We start from the raw sequence: 18998 nt of genomic DNA, 5'->3' as shown, positions 1-18998 counted from the left end.
ATTCGTTCACATTGCACATTTTCTTTCCATAGGGACTTCAGAGGGCATTCGGGGACAGATTCCAAATTGAACTATACCCTCCACAAGGTGCTTTGTGGTTTGGTTCAGTTAGGGCTCTGCCTTCACGCCGAAGTTCACACACCTGAATGTTGTAAGAATTTTCATGGTCTGGCCCCTGCCTGCCTCCCCAGCTTCGACTCTCGTAAGCCTCTCCTCTCCACCTCGTGTGGGTGACCTCATAGCTGTTCTGAGCTACTTTCAGTTTTTGTGTGTCTCATCCTCTCAACAGACTCCTGTGCTTTGCCCAAGCTGTTTCTTCTGCTTGGAATTCCGTCTCCCTACTGCCCTCTCCACTGGTCACCCCATCTCTATCTTTTGACTATTTAACTTGGGTAGCTCTATTCATCGTCTGGGTCCCAGATTAGAAGTCAGCCACTCCAGGGATGTCTGGGTGGCTCAGTCAGTTGGGCATCTGACTTTGGTGCAGGTCATGATCTTGTGGCTCATGAGTTCGAGCCCCGCTTTGGGCTCCAAACCCGCTTCGGATCCTCTGTCCCCCATCTCTCTGCCCCTCCCCCACTCGTGCTATCTCTCTCTCAAAAACAAATACACGTTAAAAAAAAAAAAAGAAGTCAACCACTCCAAGAAGCCTTCTTGGATCACCTGAACTTGCCCAAGAACCTCTGGTGGGACTCTCAAAGCATCCTTGATCTCCCCACCTATCACGTTGTATGATAATTTTATCATCTGTATCCTTCACCTTGCTGCAGGTTGAGGGCAGGGACAGGGTCTGCTTGAGTCACCATGCATGCCTGGCACCCAGCCCAGCACCCGGCACAGAATAGTGATTCGATAGGTATTTGTGAAATGAATGGAGTTAAGAAGGCCAGAAATGACTTCCTGGATCATTAGGCTCAGAGTTATGTCATTAATTAGGACACCGAGGAATGTTATATTAAAGGGCATAGTTATCTGACCAGTTGTCAACCTCAAAGGTTAAGGATGTTTTCAGAATATTCTAGATTCGTTTTGCAAGCTCCTAGCAACAACTTCATCTAAATCATTTGGACAAATTTTAACATTGAAGGAGATGGCCTTATTTGATGTGTTCAGTTCATTTCTTCTTTGCAACTAATCTATTCAGATGACCACTTAGAATAATAAATTGCAAATTGTTGACCACCAAATGCATAAGATAACAGTTTCAATGTTGTTTCTAAATTGATTCCTCCAAGTGTCAAAGGGAACCCCCAAGTACCTAAGATGGGCTGTCTGTCGCCTTTTACTAAGGCCCCTGTGAGATAATAGAAAAACATATATATATTGGTCTCTGCCCCTGGTTCCTGCTACACATCTCCCCAAATCCTTGTAATTTCCTAAGGGATGAGGGTACTAGGAGAGCCTTTTGTTCTAATGAGGCAGCTCCGGGTGGGCTCCTGGTTGGCTCCTGGGTGGGGCTGGTCACCAGAAAGACCAAGTCATGATTAGAAGCTTGGACTTTTCAGCCCCCTACTGTCCAGAGAGGAATTAGTAATTGGTCATGCCATAAAATTCCCAAAGAACGGGGTTTGGAGAGCTTCCATGCTGGCAAGCACACCAATACTGGGAGTACTGTGAGGTACACGCCCCAGCCCCACAGGGACAGAAGCTCTTGCACTTGGGACTCTCCCAGACCTCGCCCTATGTATCTCTTCATCTGGCTGTTCATCGGTGTCCTTTATCATATGCTTAATAAACTGGTAAATGCAAGTAAGTGCTTCCCTGCGAGCTGCTCTAGCAAATTAATCAAACCAAAGGAGGGGGGTTGTTGGAGCCTCTGATCTATAGCTGCTTAGTCAGAAGCACATGTGATAACCGGGGCTCGTATCTGGAGTGTGTATGTGGGAAGGCGGGGGGAACAGGCCAGTGGGACTGAGCCTTTACCCTGTGGGGTCTGACACTCTCTCCAGGTAGACAGTGTCCAGATGGAGTTGAACTGTAGGACACCCAGCCAGTGTCGGAGACCTGTTTGTTGTTGTGGGGGAAGAGCCCCACATATCCGGTGAGCAGAAGTATCAGAAGTGTGTGTGGAGTGAAGGAATGCCCTTGGGACAGACACACAGTAGTCAAGAACTGGTCTTTCTCTGCCGGGAAAGAGGAAGACTGTGTCTCTCTTGGGCATCTCCCTGGTGACTATGGATTGAGCTCCTGGCCCTTCTGAACCTTCTGACCACGCTCAGTGTGGGGGGTTTCAGTCCACCCCCTGCTCTTCCTTTGCTCAACACAAAGGCATTGGTATCATTCTTTAGGTTCTTTCTGGCCTTCCTGAAGGGCAGTGACTTCATTCAGGATTGCAGAGCCTGGTTAGATGTGCTGGGCTTCAACAGCTGTTGTACTTGGTGACTTAAAGACCAATGTTCTGTGGCTGGTGTTGGAGAAAGAGCTGGCTTAGGGGTCAGAGGACCTGGGTTCTCACCTGGCTCTTCCTTGTGGCCTCTCTTACTTAATGTCTGCTGAAGGGATATGTCTTGTGTCAGTGGGTGGGCTTGTTTCCCTTGCCTTTTGAAAACGTGAAGAACAAGACCTCTCCATCCCTTGACTTTCTTTCAAATTGTCTTCCCCTCCCATCTTAAAACAGTGCGAACAAAGGGCAAACTCAATGGCATTGTCAGAATGGAAAGGCCCCTTCCAATTTTTTGGCTTCTTGTCTGAAGTCTTGTCTTCAGTCAGCACCAAAATATCCTTACAAACAGAGAATGTGGGGAGTCCACACTTGAAACTAATGGCCATGGAATCTGAGAATGGTTGAGTCAGAGGGAGGAAGGAAAGCCAGGAAGGAGGAAGGGGGATGGGAGGGATTGGGGAGAGAGGGAGAGGGAATATAATGGAGTCACAGGGCTAATCATTGGCCTCTTTTCCATGACTCCCTTCCTTGTTGGGTTTTCCCAGTGAGGGAAGCTCTGTGTTTCAAGCTGAATGGTAAATTCAGACTGAGATGCTGGGGTCCACAGAGCCCTCCCTCCCTCCCTGTTTCCTTGGGGTTGTGACAGTAGCCCCGTCTGTGGTGTTGGTGTGAGCCCAGGGTCCAGCTACTCCCAGCCGGCCGGTGAGGTTGACATACACCACCCCCTGCAGCTCTGGGGTAACTGTGCCAGCACAGCTCCTATAGCAGCCTCTGCAAAGCCAGCCTTCCATGCCCAGGTCACATCTGGCTTGCGACAGAGCTGGCTTGTTTTTCGGAAGGTAAAATGGTGGTATTCCGTGGGAGGGTCTTATTCGCTAAAGGACAACAGAGGCTGGGTCAGCCTCAAAGGTGTCGAAGATGCTGAGGGAGGGAGGCAGCAGGAGGTCCCGGCTCCTTGTGTGAGCCCAGTCTGCTGGGGTCTCATTGACTGCAGAAGCCTTGCTCTCCGGGCACTTACCGGTCTGCTGGCTGTCTTCACAGGGCTACGTGCAGAGGCTCCACAGCACGGTTCTGACTTCCCCTTTATTTTATTTTATTTTTTTTTAAATTTTTTTTAACGTTTATTTATTTTTTTGGGACAGAGAGAGACAGAGCATGAACAGGGGAGGGGCAGAGAGAGAGGGAGACACAGAATCGGAAACAGGCTCCAGGCTCTGAGCCATCAGCCCAGAGCCCGACGCGGGGCTCGAACTCACGGACCGCGAGATCGTGACCTGGCTGAAGTTGGCCGCTTAACCGACTGCGCCACCCAGGCGCCCCTGACTTCCCCTTTAAAGAGAACCTGCCGGGGTGGGGGGTAGGAGGAGTGGGGTGCTGACTGGACTAGTTCCTGGGCACTGGGGGTCGCTCTTGGCCCACCAAAAGGCCATAGCAGGGCCCTTCTTGGGCTCTAGAGAAGACTTTAAGGGGAGGCCTTTGGCTAGCCACAGAGAGCTATCCTGGGGCCTTGGTCAAGGCTATGCCAGACCCCAGCTCTTCCTCAACTGAGCCTCAGACTAAGGGTTGCAGTATTTGTGCTTCTTGCCCAGAATCAGGGCAGGCAAGCTCAGGTCATGCCAGGTCCTTACGACTTTGGAAAGAGATATGTAGCGTTTAGGAGGCCAGTCTGTCTTTCTAGGCATGGGGAGTCTGTCTTTCTTCTTCCCCTCCTGACACTACCTTAGCAGTACTCCAAGCCTTCACCGTTTCTTGCCAGCACTATTGGGACAGCCGTCTAAATGGGTCTTCCTAGTCCTGGTTTCTTCTCCTCTCCTTCCTCAGCACTGTGGTCAGTGACATTTATCAAATACCAACTGCATGTCAGGCACGGAATTGGTTCCTGGTGACACAGAAATGCATGAGCCCCAGACCCTGAGCCCCCGAAGCCCACGGTCTGGGAGGGAAGAGAGACTATGACAGATAGTGACAACAAGCTGTCTTTAGTGTTGTAACAGCGGTGAGCTCACGCTGCTTTGGAAGGATAAAGCAAGTCACAACAAACCCAACTGGTGACATTGGAGCTGAGCTCTAGAAGGCAAGTAGGCGTTTGCCTGACAATAAGGTAGGAAGGGGATTTTAGGCAGCGAGGATCCAGGAGTACTGACCTGGCGTGTTCAGTGTCGTCAAGATGCCGGACTCAGGGCCAGGCAGCGATCAGATCAGCCAGCGCCTTGGATGCCCTTCTGAGTTGGCTGGAATTTTTGCCAAAACAAAAATCAAATCACTTTGCTTCCTGCTTGTAAACCTTAAATTGTCACCGGGCAGAGCACACATTCTGGGCCATGTGGTTTGCCTAGGCAAACCTCGACCCCTTTCACCTCCCCCATATCCCCCTGTGGAACCCCCATCCATCCTTCAGCGATTAACTTCGACCCAACTACCTCTGTGAAGCTGTTCCAGGTTCTTCGATCTGAACTTGATCTTGCCTTCTTCAGACCCTCACAGCATCGAGTGCCCCAGAGGATGTCTCCTTTCTGTACTTAAATACAATTCTGTACCTAATGCTTAAATCCTTTCTGTACTTAAATACGAAGTCTGATTCATTTTTTCTTTTTCTTCATAGAGACCCACACAGAGCCTGGCACATAGTAGCGGTCGAAGGTTTGCTGAACTAAGACTTTTAATGCCTGTTAAGGGTCAAATTATGCCTCCTCCCCAAAAAGATATGTTCAAATTCTAATCCCTGGTACCACTACTTGTGAACATGACCTTATTTGGAAAGAAGGTCTTTGCAGATGTAATCAAGTTAGGTTGAGGTCATGTTGGAGTAGGGTGGGCCCTACTCTAGTAGGACCGGTGTCCTTATTTTTTTAATGTTTATTTATTTTGAGAGAGGGAAACACAAAATCCAAAGCAGGCTCCAGGCTCTGGGCTGTCAGCGCAGAGCCCAACGCGGGGCTCGACCTGAGCCAAAGTCTGACGCTCAACCGACTGAACCACCCAGGCACCCCTTGACTAGTGTCCTTATAAGAAGAGGATAAGGAGGAGTGCCTGGGTGGCTCAGTCAGTTGAGCATCCGACTTGATTTCGGCTCAGGTCGTGATCTCACGGTTGTGGGATAGAGCCCGGCATTGGGTCTGCATTGAGCACACGGAGACTGCTTGGGATTCTCTCTCTCTCTCTCTCTCTCTCTCTCTCTCTCTCTGCTCCCCACCAAATAAATAAATAAACATTTTTAAAAAAATAAAGAAAAAGGAAGAAGAAGACAAGAGGAACAGAGATAACAGAGGGAAGATGATGTGAAGACACGGAGGAAAGCTGGCCGCCTGAGGACCGAAGCAGAGGTTGGGGCAATGCTTCCAGGAGCCATGAACAACTGGGCCACCAGAAGCTGGAAGAGGCAAGGAAGGATCCTCCTTTCAAAGCTTTGTGGGGTGTATGGGCCTGCCAACACCTTGATTTCAGACTTCTGGCCTGCAGAACTGAGAAACAATACATTTCTGTTGTTGTAAGCCCCCAATCTGCGGTACTCAGTGATGGCAGCCCCAGCAAACTCAGGCAATGCCCCTATTCCTCTGCTCCTCGTCTCTCCTGGCTGGCACTGCCCTCTCTGGTTTTCTGGGCCCTGACACCTCCACATAGGCCCTACCCCTCCAGCTCGGTTCCTCCCCGACACTCACCTGTGTTTGCCACCACCACACTCATCTCTGCCCTTGGTCAAGGCCACACTTTGAGGTAGCTGGCCAATCTACTGTGCACAAGATTGTTCTCATATTCATGTACCCTCACTTGGGTAATAGATCTGAATTTTAACCTGGGCCTCCCTGGGGCCCAACAGTGTGCACCCCCAGGATTGACTCTAAGCAGGGGCCTCTCACAGCATCAAGAATGGCAGGGCTGGGGAGCTTGAGTGGCTCAGTCTATTAAGTGTCTGACTTCAGCTCAGGTCATGATCTCGCGGTTCCAGAGTACGAGTCTCACATGAGGCTCTGTGCTGACAGCTTGGAGCCTGGAGCGTGTTTCAGATTCTGTGTCTTCTTCTCTCTGCCCCTGCCCCACTCATGCTCTGTCTCTGCCTCTTAAAAGTAAATAAACATTAAATAAAATTTTAATAATAATAAAAAAACAATGGCAGGGCTGGAAGGGCCCCTGCTGTATGAATGGAAAGACTGAGGTCCAGAGATTTATGGAGCACTGACTCTGTGCCAGGCACCGAGCTGGTCATGGATGTGCAGTAGCAACGGAGGAAGAAAAGACAACCAAAATCTTCCCTGTGGGTCTTATCTGCCTGTAGGTGGGGAGATGGCCATTAGCTGCATCCATCAGAGTATCAAATTACAGCTAAGATCAGTATGAGAGAGAGGCACATGGTGTTGTGAAATCTGAGACATTGGGCACTTTTGTGGGTGACAGATTCTGGACACTTCTGCTTCCCTGGATGGGCACCACACCCTGGTGGCTGCCCATGGGTAGGGCTCTCTGGGTGTCCATGGGTAGGGCTCTCTGGGTGCAAAGGAAAGAAATCATCTCACAAGTATACTCCCCAAAGTTGGGAAAACCCTAAAGAAGGGACTACATACTTCTTAAAAATGTCCTTATTCCTTTATTCATTCACTTATGCAGTCAACAAACATTTATGGAGTACCTTCTATGTACCTCGCACTAGTCAAGTGTTACAGACACACGTTTGTATCCTTTCAAAGAACACACAGTCTAATGAAGGTGAGAAGCCTATGAACAAGCATAGGCCAGGCACATAGTAGGCACTCTTTAAGACCCTGCACTGGAGAGGACATCAGAAATGGACCAGCTGCTTCTCCAAAGGCAGAAGTCACGGTTGCCACCAGGTGCAAGCCAAAGAACTCCAATTTCCTCTTCTTTAAGTTTAAATGTCTTTCGAATGAGCCAATGCAATGCGTCTCCGGTGAGATCCCTTTCTAGTGAATTTGGCTGAGTCTTTGATTAGCACCAAAACCTCATTTTTCACTTTCAACTGGTTCCCCCCCTTTTAACATTGGAGCTCCCAAGATGTTCTTTGTTTCTGTTGCAAAGTGTGTGTGTGTGTGTGTGTGTGTGTGTGTGTGTGTCTGTGAGGCAGGGGTACAAAGAGCCAAGACTTATTTTCAGAGCTATAGAGGAGCTGGCAGAAATGGAAAAATAAGGTTTTCAAGTTCAGATGTTTATGCTTTAGAAGAGATGTAGATAGAAAGGCTCATGGCAGTCTGTGTGTCCTGTTCGATATCTAAGGAGCATCCCGCGACATGCCTTCCAGCATTCTGATTAAAAAGCCTCCCTGCCCCTTCCGTGCCTGACTCCTGTCCTCTTCCCCTCCCCTGGGGGGGGGGGGGGGGGCTGAATTTACCAGGTGGGGGCCAATGCTCCAGGAGGAGGGGCTTTTTGTTCATGCCTGAATGAGAAACCTGCTTTCCTGGGTTAGCAGGGCCCGATGATCAGGGCAGATTAATCCCAAGAGGTAGTCGGTGCACAATTAACATTTTTGCCTCTTATTTTAATTAAGAAGGGCCAGGGGATAGGGTGTTAGCATGTCTAATGGGACCGTGTGGCATGTGCTGACTGCCGGAGGAGTTTCAGTTATTAGCACTTGTTGAAGACTTTCTAGATAATTAAATACCACATTAATCATTGCTCTGAATGGACACAGAATTTTATTTCTCATCTGGACTCCTCGTAAGTGGGAGGCAAAGTGGCTCCCGGACCTGGTGGCACCCCAGCACACAGGCAGGAGCTCACCCGACGCAAGCCCGCTTCCAGTGGTTCTGCGGAAAAGAAAAGATTCTAGCAGACATTCGCCTTCGTTGTTCTGACAGCTGAAGCTCTCTTCACAGGCACATTAACATGACCTCATTAGTTTCTGCATCTACTCTTGTAACCACATAAAACGGAGTGCGGTAGGAGCCAATCATGCTAATTACATCAGATCGGTTTGCATATTCATAAACCATTTTCTGTTTTATGGACAGCAAAAATAAACACAGTATCTCTTTAATAATTTTAAGTGGGTCACTTTCAGGACTGTATCTGTTTTAAATAAATTATCATATTGTTAAAGGCCACAGTCAAAAGCTATTTTTTGAGCAGCCTGCGAGGTGGGAGTGGGGGGCAGGGCACGTGGGGAGAGGGGGGGCAGACTCAGGGAGTCAACAGGATTAACCAATTGGTCAATTTCCAAGGTCTCTTCTGCCAAAGAAAACCCAGACTTGAAAACCAGCCCTGGTTTAGTGAACAGGTGCCATGCAGCCTCTTACTAATGACAAAATATATTCTTGTCAGAACTATGAGATTATCCAAATCACAGTCTTAAGCAGTAGGAGTGAAACCCAGTAACATACCAACTCCTGTGTTTTCTTGGAAGTGTTTAATTTTAGGGGCCAAGCTTAACATTCTGGCTTTTCTCAGGCGGGATAAAAAGTTGGCATAAAAACAATGAGAAGCAGGTGTCTGGTTGACTCAGTCGGTGGAGCATGGACTCCTAATCTCAGGGTCCTGAGTTCAAGTTCCATGTTGGGCATAGAGACTACTTTAAAAAAAAAAAGCAGGAGTCAAATCTGCACAAATGGACCTTTCCACTATCCCACTTGTGCTCCCCTCTTGCCAGACAATCCTGGGACCAGAACAAGCCTACCCTATGCCCCCTGTTCTGTGGGAATCCTTCCGAACCAGGAACTGTAACCATTGACAATGGAGCCGAGTTACAGGTTTCCTTTGCTTTGGGGTGGGGAGAAAGCTTCAAGTAAGAAAGATACACAAGATTTTCAGAGAGAGTGCACTCAACCTAGTTAAGGGACTAACCTGTTTTCAAGACTACCCCAAAGACCCAGTTACATGAGACAATTGATTTGATAATTATGAATCATTCCTATTCATTCATTAAATTGGGTCCCAGAGAACTAATACTGCCCTAATCCAATTGAGTGCTACATGTATTTTAAGGTAATAAGACAGCATTTCTTTATTTAAGAACCATCCCGTAATCTAGGCATTCCACTGATACAAGCTGATCTTTTCCAACACGTTTAATAGAGAGGTTGTTTCGTATTTACGCACAGTTACAACCCCACATGTATTTCTAGCTCTGGATCTTCCTTCCTTTTCTCTTTGTTGTAAACACTCCTGGGAGAATTAATGCGGCATTTCTTAGTGGTAGTTCAGGCTATCCCCATTTTGTTGTTGTTTTTCAAATGTTGCTTCCGATTGAGTGGGCGTAGAAGCTGGAAAAGGCTCTCATTTTCCATAATGCGTAGGTCCCTGACTCAGAGCTTCTTGAGGGCCTTCTGCTCAACCTCCAAAAATGTTTGCATTTATTCACCTTCACCTTGGTTCCTGGCTAGGTTAGTAGACTCTGAGCACAGGCGGCTGCCCTGTGTTATTATGTGAACCAGAGTTGAAGCTTTCGTGTGTCAGCTGCACTGATTTTGAAATACCCTATTATTTGTGCAGTATACCTTGGAATTACAGTTTATAATTTCATGAAAGCCTAACATATCTGAATGTTTACAAGTTCTATCCCTTGGGGAAATATATAGTGTTCATTTCTTTTGTTTAGTCTATTTAAAGTAGGACTAGATACAAAGCAGAAGTGATTGACAAATTAATGCTCTCAGCTCCTACTCAAAAGTACTTGAATTATTAGTACAAAAAGCATGTTACAAACTGTAATAATTTTAACTCCATTTCATTGCTAAAAGCTAATAATAATGAAAACAAATGAAAATAGTAATGCAATCTAACGCTAGCCAGAATGGAAGCAGTCACAGAAGTTGGGACTCTGCAATCAGATAATTAGTTCCATTAAAACTAAGGAACGGGTAAGTCTGTTCATTTATTTTGGATTCAGTTCTGTGGGGGAAGAACGAGAGGAAAAAGAATGGCCCCTGTGCAACATAAATCAGACCTAACCTTCCTTCTTTCGTCCTTCTTCCCTCCACAGGGGAGGGAGGCATTTCTAGGGTGAAGGCTGTACTCCCACGGCAGAGGGGGAGCAGAGGAGCTAATGGGTGACACCAGTGAGTGGAAAGTCACTGCTGATTGCAATTAGAACAAAGGAGTCTGGAAGGCTCCAGTCCCACCTGCAGACTGTCTCAGCCACCTCTGGGGAAGGGAGAGAAGTGTGTGTTCCTGGAACAGCCCTGAGTAGAGAACACTGGTTATCAGGAAATGGGGGAGAGGGGTACTGGTCAGGGTTCTCCAGAGAAACAGCCAATAAGATTTATATATTTATTAGATCTTATATTATATATGCTTATATAATAAGTATATGATATTATATATACATTGATTGTTATATAAATATTTGTAACCTATAATAATCTTTATGTATATTTCTGTCTATCCGTCTATCTGTATCGAGAGACTGATTAGTAGGGATTGGATCACATGATTATGGAGGCTGAGAAGTCTCAAGATCTGCAACCAGCAAACTGGAGACCCAGGAGAGCTGGTGGTGTGAATCCCAGTCCAACTAAAACCAGGAAAGCCCATGGTAAGGGTTCGAGTCTGAGGGCAGAAAAGGCCAGTGTCCCAGCTCAGCACCGAGGCAGGCAAAGTTCCTTCTTACTCGGCTTTTCTCTTGTATTCAGGTCTTCAGTGGATTGGATGAGGCCCTCCCACCTGGGACAGGGCAATCTGCTCTACCCACTCTACCAATCTGAATGTTAATCGCTTCCAGAAAGACCCTCACAGACACACCCACAATATAATGTTTGACCGAATCTCTGGGCACCCCGTGGCCCAGTCAAGTTGACACATAAAATTAACTTGGGATCACGCTTGGGATCTCTAATCTGAATTCATCTTGTCAGTGTATCAATTATTATCTGTGGATGCAAAACAAACCACTCAGTATGGTTCTTCTGGTCCGGGCTGTTAGGCTGATCCCCGCTGAGCTCACTCATGCAGGGGCCGTCAGCGCGTCAGCGGTAGGTTGGCTATGGTTGAACGAGGATGAGCTCATTTAGGAGTCTAGGGGTCTGCAGGTTGTTAGCTGTGGAGGAGGGGCCGTGTGCCTCTCATCACCCAGCAGGCTAGTCAGGGTGTTTTCCCAGGTGGCAGCCACAGGGCTCCAAGTGCAAGCACTTTTCAAGTCTCAGCTGGCATCATGTTAGTTATTGTCCCTTTGGCCAATGCGAGTCACATGGGCGAGGCCTGAGTCGTGTGGTAGGGAACCACTCAAGGCTGTGGGTACAGGCAGGTGTAAACAAGTTGGAGGCCATCCTGCCATGGCCTGTTACAGTCGGTTTCCGGGTCTCCTAGATGCTCTCTCTGACCCAGGCAAGGAGGGGCCAATGTGGGCAGCCTGGTTTTCTTTCCCAGTCTCTTGTAGATTCCTTCTCTGTCCCCACCTCCCATCCTTTAAATGCTGGTATTCTCAAAGCTTCTGTCCTTGGCTTCCTATAATAAGGATCGTGTTGGGACACTAACCCGCACACCCAACCTGAAAACTCTGGAATATCAGAGCAGATTACTGGATACAGGCATATGAGCCTCACTGTCCTTTGGGTGGAGATCCTGAAATATTGCAGGGTTCAGCCCCTTGAGGGAGTGTCTTCTAAACTTCCTGGCAGGGAAAAGATCAAATATGTCTTAAGGAGTTATAAAAGGAGCTATATTTACCTGACAATTAAATTATTGTCAATGACTTAAAGAATTAAAGTATTGTCAGGTTGAGGGGTGCCTGGGTGGCTCAGTCGGTTGGATGTCAGACATGATCTCGAGGTCATGATCTTGAGGTTCGGGAGTTAGAGCCCTGCATCAGGTCTCTGCCATCAGAGCAGAGCTTGCTCTGGATCCTCTGTCCCCCTCTCTCTGCGCCTCCCCTGCTTGTACTCTCTCTCTCTCAAAAGTAAGTAAACATTACAAAAATATATATCGTCAGAGTCAGGTCATCCAACCAGAGCTCTTCTGTGTTTCTCACCACAGCAGGATCTTGCTCTGGTGAATATACTTCGGGAAAGGCACCTCAGTACCCTGGAGATTTTTCACTGTGGGTGTTTACAGAGCAGCTAGAGCCATCTTGGGGAGGAAGGATGGGGTGGAAGGAGCTGGGATCCTGCTGCCCCGGCTAACTAGGCCAGGAAGTAACTAAGAGTGAAATACTCCATGATTACCACCCAGGGTAGGAACTGTGGTGTACGTGGCTGGGAACCAGACCGGTTCTGTGTTTTGGGATACAGTGGTGAATGGTGTCTTCCCAAGACATGGAACATTTAGGCCAAGACATTCCAGGAATCTTGCCTTGTGGCCCCAGAAGCTGGACACAGCCTGGTGGTCTGGTTGGGCCACGTGGGTCACAAGGCTTTGTGATGGTTATGGGGTTGCAGACCAGACAGCCGCCTCCAATTCTTTCTTCGTGTGTTGGGCTGCTTCTGCCTTCAGACTTCAAATATTGTGCAGAAATGCAAGTTTATTGTTATCAATCCCATCTCCTGAAACTTGACAAATGCATTCTTATGCAGATAATTAAGAGATAATGTCAACCGCACAAAGCTTTGTCACTGAAATAATGGTTTCCCACTGTGAAGTTTATGCCTCAGCAAAGTCAAGGTGTTTGTTCCCAAAGTATAACTCTTTATCCCTTTGACAACTGTCTGTGACATCCTCCTTCATCCCCACCCCCTCCTCCCCAAGTCACGATAACAGCAGAGCCAGTGTCTGGGGACACCGGTGGGGATGAGAAGTCTCTTGGTTCTGCAGTACGAAATTGGGAACAGAACTCTGGGCTTCCAACGCAGGTTTTCAGGCGTCCGCTCTGCAGGGTCCACCTCAGGCAAAACACCCCTCCTCACTCTGCCTCTATCTCCCCTCTTCTAATTTGAAAAGAATAACTCTCGACCCCGATTCCAAAGTTGAATGGGATGCATCTGGTGGCATTTGGGTTCTGTAGACTATTAACAGGATATACATGGACTGTAATCACTGGGTCTCATTTCTGCCCCATATATGTTGTATCTCTGAGAGCAAATATACAAATGAGCTCAGAGAGCTAAGAGCTAAGAGAGCTCAGAGAATAGGTTAATATTTATTTTAAGAGCATCAGGATCGGACATCGATTAAAAGGACTAAGGAAGCTGGTGTCGTGCACACTGTGTCGTGTTTTTATGGTGCTGTAGTGAGTGAAGTAAGCACATTATCTCCAGCACAAACGTCAGAAACACCCCAGGTCTTACCCAGTTGCTGCTGTAATGAGGCAGGTGTGCACATTTCATTGAAGTGTAAACCTGCCCCCTCTCAAACAGGTGCAAATAGGTTGATGCTTTGAGAGAGATGGGCTGGTGGTCCTTTTGGAAGGACACACAACTAAGGAAGCAGGAGGTCTTAGCACAGAGGCGCTTCTAATACCAGCAAGGTAGGGATGGCTGTGTGGCCATCTCTAGAGGGGAAGCACAGCTTCTTGGGTGGATGGGAGGAATATTGTCAAGTTTCCAAGCTCACCTGCTCCAAATGCTTTGTAGGGTTTTATTCCTAAGTGTCCTTTTAAGTTACCAATTAGAATTTCATTATCATAGACCATGAGGGAAGACAAAAACCCCAATCTCTGCTCGGATATTCTGATGGTTTTAAAGTAGAACCTAACAACAGGCATGAAAAGAGGAAGGGCAGAGGGTGGGGAGTGGAGGAGATCTGGGTTCCAGTCTCCGCTCTGCCTCTCACTTCCTGGGCGGCTGTGGGTGAGCCATTTGAACTAGGTCTTAAGGTGGGAGCATCTCATGGTTTCTAAAGCATCCTCCTAATTCTACATTTTATTATCCTGATACTTAGGATTACAGATGACCATCTAGGAGAATTGTGCTATTGATTGCATGCTCGAGATAGGTTTTTAGAATCCGATCAAAATGTGCTTTTCCTTAAATTTACATTTCTCCCCACATCTGTCATATGTATGATTAATCATTGGATAAGAAGCCATAATTCCTCAAAGTTGATTACTAGAAAGGATCCTTTTATTTAAGGAGAAAGAGTCATCAGTGATTCCTCTTAATTTCTTAGCTTTCCTTCATTTTTTCTTAATTTAAGAGGAGGAGGGGGAATGGCAATCAATAATTTGGACTGAGACTAAGTTATGCCTGTATCGTGAAGCTTAATGTATCAGCATTAACTTTGGAGAGCAGAGGGTGTACCTAGTGTTGCATCTTTAAACGCGAAGCTTCACTGGGGTTAATGCTTAGAATAATTGTATTAGAAAAGACATTTTGGGGAGAAACTCCATACCTACCAAATGTCGGCATAATTGAGAATTATTTTTTTAGGTGTTTATTTTGTGGCAGGAAGGATAGGGTGTAATACAGTGATCTGGAGTTTTCAGGAAGAATTATTTGTGTTCTCTTAGGTTAGCTGCTCCTATATTGCAGAAAGAGGTATATCCTCTGCAGATAGAAAAATATATGCAAAGAAGTATCTCAGCTGAAATTGGGGGTGCAAGTTGAAAAGAACCTTAATTTTCTACATAATAAAATGGGAGAAAGGGAGGGGGGATGCTCCCAAGAGGTAGAAAAGGCAGGGTGGGGTGGGAGAGGAGAAAAGGGACAATGGAACTAAGTGGCAGTCTATTAAGAAAAAGTTCTTTTTTTAAGTTTATTTATTTTGAGGGGGAGAGAGAGGGAGAGGAAGAGGGAGAGAGAGAGAGAGAGAGAGAGAGAGAGAGAATGCCAGCAGGGGAGGGGCAAAGAGAAGGGGAGAGAGAGAGAGAATCCCAAGCAGGCTCAGCACTGTCAGCTGTGAGCCCCATGTGGGGCTTGAACTCACGAACCGCAAGGTCACAACCTGAGCTGAAATTAAGAGTTGGATGCCCAACCAACTGAGCCACCAGGCGCCCCAAGAAAAAGATCTTTAATAACAGATTATAATTTGTTAGCTTTGCTGGGATATAAGCCCATTTCCTTGACCTCAAAACCTTTAATAAAGTCGCCTGCACCACAGGCAGGCCTTTAATAAGTGGGGTTTTGCTTGTGTGTATGTTTCTTTTTTACATGCTGTTACTATTTGTGGGCTTAATTTCCATGGAGAAGGATGGCAAGTCCTATCCTTGCCTTGAACTGACCTTACTCACTTTGTCCCTGGAGGATGATGAACTGATTGGCGAGTTTGGAAGAGGAACCCTGAGCTGTCTGAGCAGACAACTGCGCATGGACAGTTCTAGCACTAAAGGCCAGACAGTTTTCTAGCCATCCTTGTGACTGAGTGGGTCATCTGCCCAATGCAGGGGGTCAATATGGGAAAAGCCCTTTGTCACCTCGAGACAAATCACACCCTCCAGAACCGATATCACCAGTAGTCAAGCCAAAATTTCAGTATCCGTGCCCCCCACCCCAACCCTTGCCTGACTGGGTCTCTTTCAGTCGGTCCAGGACTCAGACAAGCAAGAGAGACAGACACTGGTTGTCCCTTAACTCCACACACACCAGCCTACACATCAGATGATAGGAAATGTATGTGGAATGAAAAAGTGAGCCCGTGAATCATCAAATTATGGGCACCGGTCTGCAAATAAAATGGTACAGACAAATGAATTCACAGGGAAGAGGTTAATATGATGTCGAATCATATGAAGTTGCTGTTTTTGCAGGTTGCAAACAGTTGAATACTGGCAATTTCATATGGTTTAACCTAATAATCCTCCAGTCCCAGGAGGGCAGTGAAGATCCTTTCTGAGCTCCCAGTGGGATTATCCTAAAATAACCAATTTCCAGCTGCTGACTGACTTGGGGGGGGGGGGGGCACAGGTCCCTGCCCAGAGTGCTTCCTCCATCTGAGTTGTAGATCTCTACCTGGGGAATATTGTCATATGTCCTACCATCTAGAACCAGCCATCACCCGCCACCGTGCCACTCCATCCAGAACCCATAAAGTCTCTCCCCTTGCCCTGTACTCTCCCTGCTTGTGACTCAGTGAGCAGCAGTAATGGATACCTTTGAAGCTCATGGAATATCTTACCATTTCCAGATCAAACAACTAGTTCAACCACTCCCTCAGCACTTAGAAGTAACTTTATCCCATGTGATGTGTCCACAGGCTAAAAATCCCACAAGACAGGTGTTATTGTCTCCATTTTACACATAAGAACACTGAGGTCATAAGAGCTGATGGCTCCGGAACAGAAACTATTAGAAAGGGACTGTGCTATGTCCCTCAAATAGATCATGTCAATCCTCGCAACCCCCATGACAGAGTATCACTATTCTTCTCATTTTACAGGTGAGGAAACGGAAGCTAATTGCTGTCAGGGATCTTGTCCAAGGTTACACAGCTAGGCAGTGGTAGAGCTGGGATTCTAGCATAAGCACTGGGACTCTAGAACCCACAAGGCTGTACATCTTTCTCATTTACAGGAAGAGAATTGCTCAAGGTTGTATGAATCAAGAGCTGAAACCCAAGGTCCACCATCATTTCTCCCCAAAGGCATTTTATCAATCAGTATTGCCGTAAACATTTACTTCCAACTAATAGTTTCTTAATTCTTAGGGTTGGAAGGACAAGGAAAATTCATAATCAATAAATTGAAAACATTACAAACTCTTAGTATTCATTCAAGGAGTGGAATGAAACATTATGTGGAATTCTGTATGTAACTTCACAGGCCGTAAAGTTAGTAATAAATGTAGGGATAAGTTGAGATTATGATTTTTATAAGGGCAGCTCAGGGGAAAGGCCCTGACCTCCAAGCCAGAGTTTTGGCCTTAGCCTGCCCCTTATGACAAGGACTCTGTCCTTGAGCAAACTTTATTCAGGTTCCTCTGAGCCTTCTTTTTGACTAGGTCTTGACCTTGGCTTTCTAGATCTGTCCCTGAATAGCTGAAGCTTTGCAAGAATCCTGCTAAGTCAATTTAGAGAGAATTCTCCACCCTTGATAGCTGATCAAGCTTTTTATCTCCCACCATTTGCCATCTAAGCCCTTGGCCTGAATTTGGTGAGGATCCCTTGCCCTTGTGTCTCCTCTTAGTGATTTCCCACCCACTGACTCCCTCACTCTGCTCCTTGGCTATAAATCCCCAGTTGCCTTTGCTGTGTTTGGAGTTAAGCCCTACCTCTAGCTCCTATTGCAATATTATTGAATAAAGTCCTTTTTACTGTTGTTGTTGTTGTTGTTGTTGTTTGCCAACAAGTATCAGAAAATTTTTCCTTTTTTAAAAAAATGTTTGTTTAGGGGCCCCTGGGTGGCTCCCTCGGTTAAGCGTCTGACTTCGGCTCAGGTCACGATCTCATGGTCCGTGAGTTCGAGCCCCGCGTCAGGCTCTGTGCTGACAGCTCAGAGCCTGGAGCCTGCTTTGGATTCTGTGCCTCCCTCTCTCTCTCTCTGCTCCTCTCCCGTTCATGCTCTGTCTCTCTCTGTCTCAAAAATAAATAAACATTTAAAAAAATGTTTATTTTTGAGAGTGAGAGAGAGAGAGAGAGAGAGAGCGCGCACACACAAATGGAGGGGAGAGAGAAAGGGAGACAGAGATGCAAAACCCAGTGTGGGGCTTGAGCCCACAAACCATGAGATCATGACCTGAGCTGAAACCAAGAGTCGGATGCTTAACTGAGCCACCCAGGTGCCCCGAATTTTTCCTTTTAACACTTATTACCACGGTGACCTTGAGCAAGTCATTTGAACTCTTCGTACATCACTTTCCTACCCCGTAAAATACGGTCAGCAATTCCTGTTTGGGAACTCTCCCAGTGCCTCTGGGAGATATCAATAATCTGAGTAAACTGTCAAATGTTGAGCGAACCAATTCATTATCTTTGAGAAAACTGACAAGAACCACATTTACATCATGCTCTACGGAGGGCCTTCCCCAGGCTGTGTGGGGTTGTTGGGGGGAGGGTGCCTCCAGAAAGGATCTGGCAAAGTGGGAAGTAGGTGAACTGTGCCAGAGCACCAAACTCCACGCGGGATGCTTGGAAACCCCCTGTGCGCTCTCAACATGCAAACTGTTGCAGTTCCCAAACCAAGAAAGATTTCCCTGCCTCTGAAAGCGAGGTGTGATTGCACGTTTCCCACATGGCTTCTGACTGCACGTACCACGCAGGCTGCTGATAGAGTGGGCGTGCGTGTGCGCCTGTGCGTGTGTGAGTGTGTGTTTGTACTTGGACAGGGTGTCTGTGAAATCTAAAGGGCCATATCGAACTTATTGCAGCTCAGAACAGCCAGCACCGTCTGGGGAGCTCCATCCCGGATTGATGTACTGTAAGTTGTAACAGACAGCATTCTGGAATTAACATGTGAATGTGTTTGGGGTGGGTTAGTGGGGAAGTTTGCTGGCTTTCCCAAGCTTTCAGGAGCAGTAGCCAAGCTTGCTGGGGTGGCCATTTGCTTTAGCTCTCCCAGGGGACAATCATCTGGCTGAGAGGCATTTTGGGGAAATTGCTTCAAGAACAGTAACATGAGAGCCTATTGTTGTTATTACTGTTACTGTTAACTATTGTCCTGTTTGTTGTTGCAGTAGTATGTCAGTGGGTGTTGGTAACTGTTGTATCCTACTCTGTCATGGTTTTACAACTAAGGTTGACCTAACCTTAGATATCGGGGCACCTGGGTGGCCCAGTTGGTTAAGCGTCCAACGCTTGATTTCGGCTTAGGTCATGATCTCATGGTTCATGAGATCGAGCCCCATGTCCAGCTCTGTGCTGACAGTGCAGA

Source organism: Puma concolor, chromosome C1 (assembly GCF_028749965.1).
Source record: "Puma concolor isolate L17-30 chromosome C1, mPumCon1.1.hap2, whole genome shotgun sequence".
Classification (NCBI taxonomy): domain Eukaryota; kingdom Metazoa; phylum Chordata; class Mammalia; order Carnivora; family Felidae; genus Puma; species Puma concolor.
This window is presented reverse-complemented; position numbering follows the sequence as displayed.